Source organism: Pinus tabuliformis, chromosome Q, assembly GCF_031772625.1.
Source record: "Pinus tabuliformis cultivar Carrire ecotype Pingquan chromosome Q, CPIR1, whole genome shotgun sequence".
NCBI lineage: Eukaryota > Viridiplantae > Streptophyta > Pinopsida > Pinales > Pinaceae > Pinus > Pinus tabuliformis.
In genome coordinates this window covers 1,241,819,158-1,241,831,684 of record NC_142296.1, presented here as the reverse complement: position 1 = coordinate 1,241,831,684, position 12,527 = coordinate 1,241,819,158, and the positions used below count along the sequence as shown (strand labels likewise).

At 37.6% G+C, this 12,527-nt stretch overlaps 1 pseudogene; it reads right to left on the bottom strand.

Annotated features, from left to right (window-relative positions):
- Positions 1–3,055: 3,055 nt before the first annotated feature.
- LOC149224310 (uncharacterized) lies at positions 3,056–3,580 on the bottom strand (annotated as a pseudogene).
- Between the last annotated feature and the right edge of the window lie 8,947 nt (positions 3,581–12,527).

Sequence of the window (12,527 nt, the reverse complement as noted above, 5' to 3'; positions counted from 1 at the left end):
ATTTGGCCAATTTCGTTGTCATTTTTTCTTGATGTTTGAGATTAAGCCCATAAAATAGGAATATATTTAAAATTAATCATAGGCTGGCCTTGATGGGGAAAGAAAATTCATAGGTTTCGTGAATCTACATCGAGGATGAGAAGTTAAAAGATGAAGGAAAGCAGCTGAAGAGAGTGCATGATTGACCAAACATTGTCTCAATTGGCCCTATTTTAAATTGTTGCTTACCATTCATCATTTCTTGGGCATGTAATACATAGTCAACTCAGACATCATATAACAAAACCCCAAGCTTCTATCCTGATTAGCTGTTTGGTTTCTCTATTTTACATAAATACGTATCGAGCTCTCATTTATCTCAATTTGGTTCTATTGAATTTAAAATAGTAGTTATTGTATGGTTAAATATGGTTGAAATCACTGCCTGTCCATGCCGAATAGAAGAAAAAAAATCTTTGTACTTTCCAAGCAACTGCCAATTTGTTGAGTTTAACGTATTTGTACTTGTCTTGCTCAAAAAGCTTGCATCTGTCCATCTCTAACTTGGCCTTCCAAATCAGATTACTGTGAGATAAAGTCTGAAGTAAGAGGAGACAGAATGGAATAGTGGCTTGTTGTAAAGGGAAATATCTATTTCTTTTTCATTTCTCATTCAGATTACGAGCTGCTGAGGAAACGTGATCTCATTGATTTGTTTTTTAATGCTTGAGTCTATAATCCTATAGAGATCACCTTGCTAGTTCCACTTAATTTCATCGGAGGTGTATTAGAAATAGAAATGCCATGCATCTCTTAGGGAATTTAAACGTAGCAAATTATAGCATGTGTGCCTCTCAGGGATACTTCATGCTTTTCCCAAATCATGGGGTGTATGGGGTCTTAAAGATCTTTCTATCTTTCCAAAAACCCTTTCGTCAAAAGTCAATTGGAGACTTCTCTCCACAGAGAGCCTGTGGACATCGGTAGTTTTCAGGAAATACATTTCCCCCTCTCGCTTGATGAATGTATTAGAAAACTGAATAAAATGGTGCCAAACTCTTCAATTATCTAGAAATTTGTTATAGCTTCATTTAATATTATTGGAGGTGGCCTCACTTGGAAGGTGGGCAATGGGTGGAAAGTTAGAATCAGTTTGGAACCATGGTTTGGCTGTCAAGCTAAATTTAGACTTCCTTCAGATCTTGTGGCTTTCTTGAATGAGCACAACAAAGTCTTCCTCAATCAGGTTGTGGATGAGGATTGGACTACTTTCTGGTCACAAGGTTGGGAGAATGTGGCTCATTTGGGCCTTTAAGGAGAGCATGTTGATATGTGGCAGGATTATATTATCTCTCTCAGAAGGTCAAATCTCAGAAAAAAAGGATAGGGTGGACTCTTTGTGTTGGGTTCACTCTCCTTCTAGGGTATATACCCCAAAATTAGGATACAGTCACCAGATAGCAGAAGTCAAGACATTTTCTATGGTGTTTATTAAAAAATAAAGTGACAACTTGGGACAACTTACAAAAAATATATAAAGAAGGTCCCAACTGGTGTATTCTATGTAAAAATGTTGAAGAGTCTATCTCACACTTGTTTCTTTTTTTCCCTTTCCCACTACATATTTGAGTTAAAGCTAGGTAGATATTAAATTGCAACTTGTAGTGGAGAGGAAACAATAGCTTGATTGAGGCTTGGAAGTCGCAGCGGGATTCGTTACACAACGAGACCCTCAGAAACATCCCTCCCTCATTTGTTGGGGGGTCTAGCTTGCCAGGAACAAAGCCGCTTTTAGGGACTCCTCATCCGCACTCAATCTTATTGAGCTGAAGTGGGGGGAATTTATGATGTCCTTCCATCAAAAGACTTTATTCATGTGCCTCGCAATATCATTGAAGAAGAGATCAATTGACACATTCCTTGGTCTTATTTTTGACGGTGCTTCAAAGTGAGGATAGTAGTTGTGGGGGTGGCCTCATTCTTTTCATAAATGAACATCATTTCATGAAGTCAAAAATTGGTCTAGGAAGAGGATCTAACAATTTTTCTGAACTTCTATCTTTAAAGATTCTATTGTGTTATGCTCTAGAATATGATTGTTGCTCTCTTCCAGTCTCCAGGGATTCTTTAAATGTTATTAATTGGTTTAATGAAGTTCAAATATGTCACAACCACATGCCTTCCCATTCTAGAAAATTTCTTCATATTAAATAATCTTTTAATAATATACCCACTATCATATCTACAAGGAAAGGAACCATGAAGCAAATTTTATATCCAAGGAATGTGCTAGAAAGGCTATGAGTGATTGGCAGGTCACGGAACATATGAATGGGACAGTCCAAATTTTCCAGTGCCACCCTTTTATAGATATGTAACGCTATGTGTTTCTCTTCTGCATCAAAATATAGATTATATTTCTCTACCCTTTTTTTAACTGTTTGTAAGATATTTGATTTTTTGATGTAAATATTTCGGTTACAAAGGTCAGCTATTGATTTTTATTTACTGCTAGATAGGACTTATTATGAACATATCAGTATATATCAGTTCTACTCCCACATTGTGTGGACATAACAATTTTGATGTTTGATCTCAAGGTGGCTTTTATGATAGACAAATTATTTGGAGGTTGTACTACTCACAGCTTTGGCCATTGACAGATGGTTTTTTTATTGAATGCACATTGTGCATGTATTGTAACTTTTTGTTGCGATTTTTCTTCGGAAAAAAAAAAAAAAATATTATTTTCCTTAATTTGCAATTCAGGCACCATAAATCTTAATACAAATATTATAATAAATTGAACTATACAACCCTAGCATCCACATAAACGAGGGTAACAACTCTTTTACTAAGTCAATCCTGGCATTTAACGAATTTCAAACCATATCATTAATGAATTTCAAACCCTAGAAATAACGAATTTAAAGACTTCAAAGCCTTTCCATTATCCAACTAATTACTCAAAAAGGCCAAAACTGTTACACTAAACATAAAATCAAAAAACAATATAGATGTTCTACTAAACTAGAAATGGACCTAAAACATCTAGATTCTCTATTCATAACCCCGATTAACATAAATAAGATGGAATTTTGATGCGAATGAATAGCTTACTCTGATATAAGCATTCGCCAAAGAAGAAACCCTGGCCACCACAAATGAGACCTTAATGCTCCTCACTCTGTGTTTGTCCAAGGCCAAGTCCAGCAAAATTATCCCCACCCCACCAAGCAATAACATAAACCCCGGTGAGAGCCCTTCGATAATATATTGCCCTTTCACTCTTCTAGATAGGAAGACAACTTGTTTATGTTCATGTGACAGGACCCTACATGCTCCCAATGCCTGGTGGCTCGATGATGACATCGTAGATGAAACTAAATACCAACAATAAATAGGTGGCCAAGATGAGGGAGAAGATAGTCATTGTTGAGGGCAGCGAAAAGGAGGGCACCTTCAGGCGCATGCAGGGTACTCTGAGAGCACTATAAGGAAGCTTCAGGATGAGAAGCAAGGGATCCATTGAAGATGGCGATGATAAGTCTCTGCTTGATGATGTCGAGCTCTGGTGATGAACAGGAACCTCTGTCGACATTTTTCCAATGACAACATTTTTGCTCAGAGATAAAATTAATTATTGAATTGAGGATGAATATTTAAGCTTTTGTTTTCCCTCCTTCACTTGGGTTTTTGGTGTGACCCTAAGGTATTAGTTACCCAGCCTTTAGTTAGCTCAAAACGTCGTTGCACAAATAATGAATCCGCTACTATAACACACAAACAAAATTCATCACTCCAATAATGTAAAACTGAATTAAAATTTATCGAGAAAGATGCATTTCAATAGATTTTTATCCTACTTATATAAATGGGTTAAAATAATAGTTTGAAATAAATATTATCCCATAAAAATTGAACAAGTGCATCCTGGTCGAAGTATGAGATACTTTCGATTTACTTCAAAATTTTATTGGAACTTTGATCATACTATGATTTCTACTAGAATTTTGGAGAAATCAATTGTTACTATGAATTTAACTTAATTTAAATCAATATTATTTTATTTCTACTAAAATTTTCTAGAAACCAATTATTGACCATTGTTCATTTCAAATAAATGTTATTATGTACCTAAACTAGCATCTAAGGGTTTAGTTTCCATAGTGGTGGTTCAAGCTTACATGCATGTTAGGTAACCCTAATAATATTATTTTGGAAGAAGTTTATAAATTGATTCAATTGGTCTCATTTTTATGCTAATAATTCAATCACCTAAATATTGGTGGTGAGATTGAAAATGGGGTTGTTCTTTAATGTTCATGAAACATGGGCCTAATATGTATTGCATGTGGCTTTATTTTAACCTTATTTTTTATCGTTATTTGACCAAATTATTTTGTCAAAAGAAAAACCTAGGTCTCCTTGTGGTGAACCCTATGAAAATCAATGGTAAGGCCATAGAGAGTCTTTTTTGTATAATCACTAATGATGGGGAGCATACTTGTAAATAAAATATTAATATACTTGAGAGTTTAGAACTCATGGTGCTCCCATTGTAGATGAATTAAAACCCTAAAACATGTGTTCTAGTTTTGTCCCTTGACCAAATCTACATGGGCCTTGGCAAAGTCTTTGGGTTGCTAGTGACCCTTGCTAATATTAGATGGAATACAATCTTGTTAGGAAAACATCTTCCTGAGGCCATAGAGTTTCATTCTTCTTGGATTCTTATTCATGTTGAAGTGTTTTTCTTTTTGTGAAAGAAATGCAATGAAATCTTATTTTATGATAAAGAGCCTTCATAAACTTTCTCGTGGTATGATAGCACACTAATTTGTATGAAACTATGCTTGCAGATTATAATGCAAGTGAAAAGGATTTAGATAAAAGGGGTGTCTTTTTAGCAACTACTAGAATTATAGGGTGTTTCCCCTTGCAACATGAGTAAGGAGCCCCTTGGCCCTTTCGCCACCTAGTCAAACTATTCTTAATGTGGTGATAATAGGTCGTGTCACATGGTTAGTGGACATATTTGTTAAAGGAAGAGACACAAACACAACTAGCCTCATTCTTTAGTGAATAACAAAAAATTCTTGAGTATTGTGTCGAGCATTTTTTTAGGCATTGAAGACTCCTAAGACATGATCCTTTGGTTACTATTGGAGTCTAATCGAAGGGGTAAGGCACAAAATTGAGTTTCCATGTTAGTGTAAGACATACATCCAATAGTTAGGTGTCAGGGTGTGCCAACGCGTGCTAGGAAGTGTTAGGGAGTGTCAAGGAAACAAAAGGGAGAACTAGGTCAAATTAATGCATGGAAATGAATGAATAACAGTTTGTGACAAGATGTGTCACTGAGTTCGAGGTGTGCTAAGGAGGGAGGGACAAGGTATGCTAGGCCATGCTAATATTGCTAGAGGCTAGGGCAACATGCCAAGATGTGCTAGGTGCCAAGGTGTGAAAAAGCATGCTAGGGACTGTTTGGGAGTGCCAGGGAAACACGAGGGAGCACTAGTTTCAAATGCATGGAAATGAATGAATTAGAGTGTGTAACAAGGAGTGACATCGAGTTCAAGGTGTGCTAATGAGGGAGTGGCAAGGAATGATAGAGTTCCAGGGCAGCATGCAAAGATGTGCCAAGTGTTAGGGTGTGTCAATGTTTACCAATGAGTGTTAGGGAGTGTCATGGAAACACAAGGGAGAACTAGTTCAAAATGCATCGAAATGAATGAAAAAGAGTGTGTGATAGGGAGTGTTAGTAAGTTTTAGGTGTGCTAAGGAGGGAGTGACAAGGTTATATGCTAGGCAATGCTAAGGGATGCTAGAGTATCAGGGCATGTCAAGGAGTGGTAGTGTGTGCTAGGGAGTGCTAGGGAGTGAAAATCCATTCCAAGGAATGCAGGGGATTCTAACACGTGCCACATAGTGCCAATATATTCTAAGACGTGTCAGGTGATATGGCCTGTCAAGATGTAAATTGTGTTTCTTAGTTGTTTTACTACCACGGTTGGATGTGAGCCTTGTCTTAGTAACTTGTTAAGTGGGATGAGTTAATATTAGACATGAGTAGACTTAGATGAGTTACATGTAGTTCTTAGGTGAACAAGGCATGTGTTGAATTTCCACGACAAATGATAATTTGGGTTTAGTCTTAAAATCTTTGATGCAAGCACACTCAAGTGCCACAACACATATACTTTAATGCATGATGAAATATACACACATCAGGGAAACAACTAATCCACATGACAATTTTTAACTTTGTCAAACCCTTCTTCATTATATTACAAACTATAATACAATAGGCTAGAGCTCCCATACAAGGGATCATGACTCATTACAATCACAATGATACAAGGAATACAACTAGGGCTTGGTGTTAGTCCTTTGACAACCAGTCTATCCTGAACAAGACAACACTTGACCTACTTACTAATGGTGGCCTGATCCAGGTGGATATTGGTGGTCACCTGCCTATTCCACCTATACCTCTAGTTAGTTTCACCAGTTTCATTGTTTCTAGCAGCATTTACTATTTTTAGCAATTTTTTGGGTCGTGAACTTCCTGAGCAATTTTGATCCCCTAAACAGAGTTTTTTGGAGGTCTACAGCAAGCTCGTCTTCATAGGTTGTAAATCCTTTAGTACTCAGAGAGATATTTCTGATGAGGTATTGTACACACCAAATGGAGATAATATGACCAAATTATAATGACTGTGGGAAGTTGGCTGCCCAACTAACCCAAACGGGGCCAACAAACTCTTGGTGTTTCATCTCCTGGGGTTATGGTTTTGGTTGTTTAGGGCTTTCTCTTGTTGTTCAATAATAAAAAAGCCCTTGAGCCTCATTGTAACACAGTTTAGAGGCATGTATCTGCCACATCTCTTCTCAGATATAAGATACCATCGCCTGATCTATTTTATTTATATTCTATCTGTAAGCATATTTTAATTCTTTGGTATTAATGAATTGAAGCTTTATTTCTACTACATCTTTGTGTTTATGTTTTTATCTGTATTTTGTCACATTCCTGCATAAGTTTGGAATAGTGGTATCAGAGCAGTTTGCTCTTTCTCTATTTTTCATCTTTGCATGTCCCCAATGAAGTCAGGGTATAAGGAGTTAGGGCTCGAACTGGTTGAACCTTTGCAAGACCAACCTCACAAACCCCGACGAGCTCCCATGGAAGAAGAAAAGAAAGACGAGGGAGCAAGAGATCCTTTCAAAATATTGTTGGAGGAAGCCCTCGAGCGACATAGGAACGTGATGATATATGAACAATGAACAATTCTGGAGGTCAAGCTATTGTTTGGCTATTGTTTGTATGTTGGATATTGTTTGTATGTTGGATATACAAACAATAGCCAAACAGTAGCTTGACCTCCAGAATTGTTCATTATACCTTGTAGATTTTACATGGAAAATGAAATAAATATTCTTTATGCCAATACAAGATGTAGGAAGAAAAAATCTTACTGAAACTAGTAAACAAACCTTCTTATAGAATTATCTACAATAGGCATGTTTCACATTTTGGATAATCTCTCAATAACTATTATCTTATATTCTCTTATAGATGATTATAGACTAGTACAATGGCTTAACTTTATGTATTCTAAGGTAGCCAGTGTTGCATGTTTATCAGAATTTGAATCATGGGATTCATCCTACAACTAAATTAACATAAATTATATCCAAAACCGAAATCAAGAAAATGCTTTATAGAAGCAGTAGCTATATTGTATATGTATGTTACAACCCACACTAAGGTAAATAAAAGAAAATTAATTGTGGATGCATAAGTAGCTAATATGGTGTTTAAAATAATTAATGAAAGTTTTGATAATGGAAAAGAGACCATATTAGTCTTAGAAGGCACCCCACACATGGATCATTGACCTCCAAGTCATTCCAATGCAATTGAAGGTTGTTAGTATTATGACAAGGAAAGTTGCAAGGACTCATTCCCTTGCTTTTGAGTAAAGGATTTTTTAGAATGGTAATAAAATTACAGATTTGGAAAGAGGTTTTTTAGATGCTTTAATAACCTCTATTTCATCCTAAAGGCTTGCTACAAATTAATTCATACTAAAGCACTCCGTGCACCGCCTGATATATTAAATCTTTGAGGCACAGTTCCCTTTTCTATATAATGCAAAAGTGAGAGGGTACAGTGTCGTGCTCAAGGAACTGGCACACATATACGTACCAAGAGGTTCCATCTTTAGTGGCTGTCACTCACCCTATATCATACATCTAAACTTCCTGCTCCTAGCCGACGAGCTCTTCTTCTCCCTCCGGTGCGTGTATTGCTTCAGTTGCAAGTTTGTAAAGCCCATGTCCTTTGATCATGTGAATTGGCTTGATTTCAATATCATACTCTTGCAAGCCTGTCATCATTTCACACGTCGTTCACCCAGTTCTTGTTGTACAAGTAGTGTGCGGACTGTTGGGTGAGGGACGTAGACTATGCAGTGGTTCTTCAGCAAGTAGGGCCTAAAGTGTTTCACCCCTTGTAAACTGCATATGCTTTCTTGTCAATGGCAAGGTAGTTGAGTTCTGGTACCTGCATGCTTGCGCTCATGAAGGATATGGGGCGTTCATCATTCATCTCGTCCTTCTGAGTGAGTACTGCAGCGAGTGAATTATTGGAGGCGAAGGTGTATAGCAGGAAATCCTTCTTGAAGTCTAGGTTGTAGAGTGCAAGTACTTCTGCAATAGCCTACTTGATATGGGAAAATGCATACTTTTCCCTCTTTCCCCAGTTGTAGACTACATCTTTCTTGATCATGTCCTGCATGGGCTTGACTATCTGCACATAATCTGAGATGAACTTCTGGAGGAAGTTTATCTTGCCCAAGAAGGACTACATAGCTTTCTTGTTAGCTGGGTGAGGGATCTGTGTAATAGTCTAGACTCGGTCTGGATTTAACTTGATCCCGCTTTTGGCAACAATGTGTTCGAGAAGGTTCCCCTTAGACACTGCGAATACGCTCTTTTTAGGATTCAAGGAAATCTTGTATTTCCAGCATCGCTCAAAAAATTTCTTCATATGGCGTATGTGGTCCTCACGTCTTCTTGAGAACACAGTCACATCATTGAGGTATACCACTACGCTCTGTCTAATGAGTCTGCGAAAAGCGATGTCCATGGTGCGTTGAAAGGTTGCGCTTGCATTCACAAGCCCAAACAGAATTCGTTTATATGCGAACGTACCCCACTTCATACGAAATGTAGTCTTAAGTCTATCAAGTTTTGCTACAAGAACCTGATTGTCTCCTAAAAAACCGTCAAGTAGGGAAAACATCTGTGCCCCAGATATTATTTTTAGAATGTGGTCCATAGATGGCACGGGGTAGTTGTCTTTGTCTGAGGCACGGTTCACGTTCCGGAAATCAACACACAAGTGGATTTCCCCGGACTTCTTGCATATAGGAACAAGGTTTGAAACCCACATAGAATGATGAACTTTGTATATGATTTGTGCATCCAACAGCTTAGTGAGCTCTTTCTGTATGAGGGGTTCAAGCGACAAATGTACTTTCCTCAGTGTCTGCTGGTATGGCTTGACCCCTTATTTCATTGGGATGATGTGTTGGATTATCTATGTGTCATAAGTTTTTAGATCATCATACGTCCATGTGAACACATATCGGTATTGTTTGAAAAGGCGGATAAAGGTTTTCCACTCTTTCTGTGTGCAACATGTGCCGAGATTGATGAATTTCAGACCTTGTTCTATTCTCAAGTTGATATGTCCACGCATCATGGTGGAGTTGTGGGTTTTGTTGTTCCTCGACCCTTGAAAACGTTCTTGCAAGTCATAAAGCTTATCCAACAATGCCACACCCCTCGTGATGAGATGTCCTTTCCTGTTACCAACTTTTGCTTGAAGAGATCGCTCGTGCTCGTCATCATATATTGTTTCATCTTTGAAGACCTCAAATGCAGTATCTATCGATCATCATTAAATACACGTATGTTACTTATGTTATCCTGGATAGATGGTTTGTACAAAATTTCAATAGTAAATCTATCCCTAATCGATGACATTCTAGAAGCTGTGTTTGCCAGAGCATTGGCAGATGCATTACGCATACGTGGTACAACAATAATGTTAAATGTTTGGAAGTTAGAGATTAGTCCTGATAACTCTTGATGGTAACTTTTGAGATGCGGTGACAAATAGTGAATGGTATTACGTACTTGCCGTACCACTATCTCTGAATCACCTACCACTTTGAGCACAACCACGTTGAGGTTGATGGCTTTCTGCAAGCCCAACACGAGTGCTTCATACTCAGCAACATTGTTCGTGCACTCGAACTCCAAGTGACTTGAAACCAGATGCTTCCTATTGTTTGGGTCGATCAAGACACACCTAGCTCCTAAGTCGTCCTGTGTCTTTGATCTGTCAAAGTACATGGTCCACAACTCGTCTGTACACGGACCGTTTGACGCGCTTGTACTACTACTACTGTTGTTGTTACTGCTATTGCTACTATTGGTAAAATGTATTGTACATGCTTCATTACCATCAGTTGGGCAAGGAAGGAGACCCTAATGCGTCTCTGGTGGGGTTGGAGCTAGCTGTGCAGGATAACACCCCAACGTTGTTTCCAAGAGGCAGTTGCCAAACATGAGTTCTGTGAAGGCCAATGGTTCATTATCGCCATTGAGGGGAGTGACATTGTAACTCATATACCTCTCGGATACCACCCGTATTTGATTTTTTTTCCCTTGTATGGAAGCCACATGTGCGACCAGTCCGTAGCAAAATATGTTGGAAACACTAAGAGTGGGGTGAATCATTATATTCTTTCTATTTTTATTATTACCAGTTAGATTCTACACAATTTAAACATAGAAATGTATAAGTCTAATTTTATTGAGTAAAAGAATAAATACAATATAGATGTGTTCCAAGCTCCAACTTGGTTTTGATGAGGCTCCGACCTCTAGGGCTTCAACCCTATCTATCCAAGGCACCAACCTTGAGTTTAGGAGCACCGACTCCAAAGACACCAATCCTATTGTTGTTTAGTATAAAGAATCTAAAAATATACTTACTTGATTGTCAAGGGGCTCTTCACTTGTTTCAAGATCAACTATACTTCATTTGTTTGCTTTGTCCATTACTGTTGTAAGAACCAACTCCTTGAGTATTCCATGTTACTACTTATTTCTCATTGCCTCCGTCCAAATTATCAGTCATTGTATCAGAGTTCTTTGTGAAGTTGAATCTATCCCACTGCAGAGACCTGAGAAGCTTAGCAACTGTCCGAGATAGTGTCACTTTGTGGATACCAAAAACACTGTGGGGACCAAGGAGCTGTGACAAGAAGGAGCTGACCTTAGTGCTTTTGTGACTTTGCAGACCTATGCCAATAAATGATTGCGGAACTGTTCCCAAAAGAAAGTTGCAGAACTGTGCCAAGAAATGACTGCGGAACAGTGCCAAGAGATGACTACAGAACTGCGTCTATTTCAAGGACTGCAGAATTGTATCATCTTCAAAAAAACTGCGGAACTGTGTCAACTTCAGAAAAACTGTGATTTGTGCCACGTAAGGATTGTAACTGCCCGAGAGAGTATTTTCTTCACGTTTATTTATCCTTTAAATTTTCACGAGATGTGAACAGGTCTTCCGCTTATCTCTTTTTAATCTTCTACGTGTGTTGCAATAGAAATCATGATTTATTAATCATGATTTATTTTTTATGAGCCGACTAGGTGAATTCGTCCTTCATTTTCCAGCAACGGAGCCGACTTGCATCGAAGTCGTCCTTCATTTTCTAGCGATAATAATGTGGGCCCACGTTATGTAATGTCTTGGAATTTAGTTATGTAATAATTTCAATGGTAGACTTTATATAAAAGTTTTTTACTTTTAAGATTTTAGTAATTTTTTAATAGGGGATAGTGGAATAATAAGTTAAGGAATGAATGCATTTTTTGGTTTTGGTCTCGTATAAATACTTTTGATTATTTAAAAAAAAAAATTAAGGAAAAATAATATATTTCATAAATATATTTTTGGGTTTTGGGTTTCTATGATAAGGTCTAGGTATTAGACATTATGGGTTTTGGGTTTCTATGATAAGGTCTAGGTATTAGACATTATGATAGGGTTTTATTAATTTATTTAGGGTTTGCCAACAAGGCTAGGGTTTTCTCATTTTTAATTATGCTAGGGTTTGCTCATTTTTAATTATGATAAGGTTTGTTTTTTTTAATTATGCTAGGGTTTGCTTTAATTAGGGTTTGGGTATCATGATGTACATTAGGAATTTATGGTATGTATTTAGGATTAGGGTTTCATACCTTAGGGTTTTCACCTAGGGTTTTTCTAGTGTTAGGGTTTGCATAAGGAAAGGTTTGGACATGTATCACAAAAATATTTGCCATCACAATAATGCCATATTGACATCAATGACAACCTTGATTAACAATATCCCCCTTTGTCATTGATAGAAATATTCTTTCCCTTCCAACGTTATCTCCCCCTTTGACATCAATGGAAAACGGGGTGCCCAAGTACT